Source organism: Plectropomus leopardus, chromosome 1 (genome assembly GCF_008729295.1).
Source record: "Plectropomus leopardus isolate mb chromosome 1, YSFRI_Pleo_2.0, whole genome shotgun sequence".
In the NCBI taxonomy this organism is placed as follows: domain Eukaryota; kingdom Metazoa; phylum Chordata; class Actinopteri; order Perciformes; family Serranidae; genus Plectropomus; species Plectropomus leopardus.
The window spans coordinates 7,557,484-7,561,612 of record NC_056463.1 but is presented as its reverse complement, the minus strand read 5'-3'; positions in this window follow the sequence as shown (position 1 = coordinate 7,561,612).

Sequence of the window (4,129 nt, the reverse complement as noted above, 5' to 3'; positions counted from 1 at the left end):
CCTACACGACAACATGACAGCAAGCATTTGTGACAATGAAGAGTACATTCCCAAAAAAGGCACAATCTCGTCAGGCATTTGGAACTTGTGTCTCATAAGATGCACAAGACCGTGTCAGCCCGCAAAAATCCACTAAAAAGCAGCTGACATTAGTAGAATCATTATCCCATTGTGTCCTGTATGACAGGAACACGACCTGGTGCAAAACTGTTACTGATGCAGTGGCACTGCATATTGCTTTCGATATGATGCCCATATACATAGTGGAAAAGCCTGGGTTTATCCACATGCTGAACACTATGGACCCCAGGTATGTGCTACCAAGCCAAGTACAATTTGGACTTGCCGTACACCTCAGCACTGTCCCTGACACCATTGCTTGTGTCACAGATATTAACTCTACTCAACATCTGAGCTCTGAGTAATCTCCTCGCCTGGTCTTGGCAGCTCATTAGAAGCAAACGATTGTGGCCCACCTTACATGTCTGCTGAAAAAAATCCCTGGATTTTGTAGATTCACAGCTTGGTATCATTTTTCCATCTGCCCGTGCCAACATGCTGTAGCATGTAATCGGCCGTGTGCTCAGACCAGCCAGCTAGTCTGGAGTCTGAGATACAAGAGGAGGAGGAGCAGACTTACTGGTCTGACTTCCTCTCAATGTACATCCTTGCACATCTGGTTATGTAGTTGATTGATACTGGACACTGTCTCTGAAATTAAAGAAGCAACTGCAGTAATTTCATATGGTCTGAACAGTCTAAATTTTGCTCTCTCACATATACTCAAAGGTCTGTCTCAATACACCAAATCTGGAAGTCAGAAGAAAGATTCATTTTTAAAGATTTAAAATACAAGATGACATAGCTGTGAGAATAATCTGCTAACAGTTTCTTAGATAAAAGCAAAGACTGACAAATGTCAGAGTAAAGAAAACCTTGATGAATGTCACAGAAGATCTTGCCATAAAAGTGCCTATTATGCACAAATTTCATAAAACATCATAGAATGGTAGGTCATAAACAAAGCCATAGTATAATATGCCATGAAAAAGTCATAAAAAGTATGCTCTGAAACATGTCAAACATCATAGTATAGTATGCCAAAAAATGTCATAGAATAATTTACCCTGAAAAATGTCATGAAACATCAAACTATAGTATGCCTTTAAAAAAATATCATTTTACATTATAATATAGTATGTCATAAAGTGTGTTATGCCTCATGCCTAAAACATCATGCTTTTTGGGATAACATGCTTTTTTATGAATTTTTAATGCTTTTCTGTATGACATGCTATACTATGACTTTTTAATGCTATTTCGGACGGCATGCTATAGCATGACTTTATACCATTTCAAATAAGTTAAAACAGAGCAAACAATTTTAGTTTTTCCAAAGGAAATATTTATTGAAAATGCAAATGTACATTTGTATGATACAAATCCCCTTTTACTCAACTATCCAGGTGTGTGTTATATATATATACACAAACAGGTTCAAAATTTAGTCCACAGAGAGACATTGCATCTTCCATGTGCCACCATGCTTTCCTTATATTCTTTTTATAATCGGGAATACAACCAAATCAAAACTTTTAATCCTCTTAAGTTTCTTTGTTTGTTTAGCTCGGGCCAATGCTTCTTCTCTCCCCGTGTTGTCATTCATAAAACTCAGAACAGTTGTGCTTTATCAATCTCCAATAAATAAATAAAGTGCTCCACTTACAGCTGGATTTCAATCAGTTAATACACCTCACTAGTGTTGATTATATAAAGTATATTTAACATCACTGAATATACAGTTTATTGTCATCTGTCTAAAAGTGAAAAGCTGAAGAATTTGATATCGCAAACCATTTTAAAAAGGTATTTACAACACTCGGCACAACATGATCTCAAAATAATGATGGTGTTTGAACTGAGCCTAGAGGTGTTTGAAGTAACACCTTCAGGGCTTGTTTCCTGATTATCTTCATCATTCACCTTTTGTTAAAACCTTTAATACATATTTTAGAATATTTTACTTTACAGTCATGGCAGCACTGAAGCGTTCTGAGGAGACATGCAGAGAAATTGCTTCAAAGCAGATGATCGGCTTACTTTTTTCTTGGTGAAAGATTTCCTCTTCAGGCTGGCGGGGAGTTGGCATTTCAGTAAAGCATAGAGTAGCTCTTTGTGACATGTTTTTAAGCTGTTCTTCATCAGTTTAATAGTTATTTTCAGAACAGCTTTTAAAGACATGCCACAAGGCTGATCTGAATCTACTCTCTACTAAGAGATGCTTGTCTTTTTGTGAGACTTTTTGCTTTCCTAGAAAGGTAAATATCAGAGGTCAAAGGTCACTTCAGTGCCTTTTAGTTTACAGATGCTCTGCAATACTACCTCCCTGCCAGCAAAGGCAAGAGTGTCAGTAATGCAGTCTTGCCAATCACTGCATAGTACTCCATGCTCCCAAAATCCCTAAAAAACATGACTGAGATTTCCTCTTTTTCTTTTGTCTTGTGGTTTTAGAGAAAGTAGATCAGAACACCGTGTGTGTGTGCTAGGGTGTGTGTAGTATGAGTGTTTAGGACCATTGGCAGGAGCAGTCGGTGGGCTCTTGAATGGTGTAGCTGACCCAGGTGGCGTTGCCGCTGCAGTAGAGCTGTACGGAGCGCCGCTGCAGCCCCGTCTCCCTACAGCACTTGCAGAAGCGAGCATATGTGTTAATGTTGTAGTTGTAGATGCTAGCGGATGGACACTTCCCGTCACATGACACGATGTTCACCTGCAGGACACAGAGTTAGTAAAGAAGGTGTTACAACTGAAAATAAGTAGCAGCCAGCAAGTTTAAAGTGAAAGCAATTGTTTATCGACATCATTAAGGGTAATTTTTTCTTTAACTTTCATGCTTTTAACATTTATGCTGTGATTCATAGGGATATGATATATGCTCTTAAAATTGGAAGAATATCACAGTAATTCTCAAATAGAATATTATACTAATAGTAAACCATGTTGCCCAAAATGGTTTAAAAAAAAAGAAAAAAGACAGTCCTAAGTGGAATTAAATGTCACTCCAAAAAAGGATAAAAAGGTCATACTGTGGTATATTGTCCAAAATAGCACCAAAAAGTCATAGCGCAGTATTTTATCCAATAAAGCACCAAGAATGTCATAGTATACTATGTTGTATAAAATAGAAAAAAAAAGTCATACTGTTGTATCTTGTTCAAAATAGCTCAAAAACGTCATGTCATTCAAAATGGCTCAAAAACGTTATAGAATCGTTTGTCACTAAACGGTTGGATAATCATTTATTGCCCATAATAGCACCAAAAGGTCAGAATGTAGCATGTGGTCATTCTATAGTATGTTGTTAAAAATAGCACCAAAAAGTCACACTATAGTATGTCGTCCAAAATAGCAAAAAACGTCACACTAAAGTATGTCGTTCAAAATAGCACAAAAATCATATTATAGTATGTTGTCAAAAATAGCACCAAAAAGTCATACTATACTGTGTCATACAAAATAGCAGAAAATGTCATAGTATATTGTGTTGGTTAAAATTGCACAAAGAAATCATACGCTAGTATGTTGTCCAAAATAGAATAAAAATGTAAAAGAAAAGCATATTGTTTAAAATACAATAAAAAAAAAAAATCAGACTGCAGTATGTCATCCAAAATAGCACAAAATGTCACAGTGTAGTAGATCTTCAAAAAATGGGAACAAAAAGTCATACTATGGTTTGCCATCCAAAATAGCACCAAAAGTTATACTGTTGCATACTATTGCATGTTGTCAGAAATGGCACAAAAATATCATACAACAGCATGTCATCAAAAATGGAATAGCATAGTATGGATAGTATGTCTTTCAAAATAGCACCAAATAGTTCTTGATCATTTTCTTAACATGCATCATTATGGTGTTTATTGCCGTTTTTCCATCATTCTTTGCTATGGCCTGTCTCGGCACGCTATTTTATGCTGTTTTGTTGTGTTTCCAGCTGTTTTTGGGACATGTCATATTCTGACATTTTCAGCTTTACCATGGCCTTGCTTTTTCTGTCATTTTTTCACATGCGTTATTTTGGTGTTTTTTGCCCTTTTTACACCATTCTTTGCTATGGCCTGTCACAGTA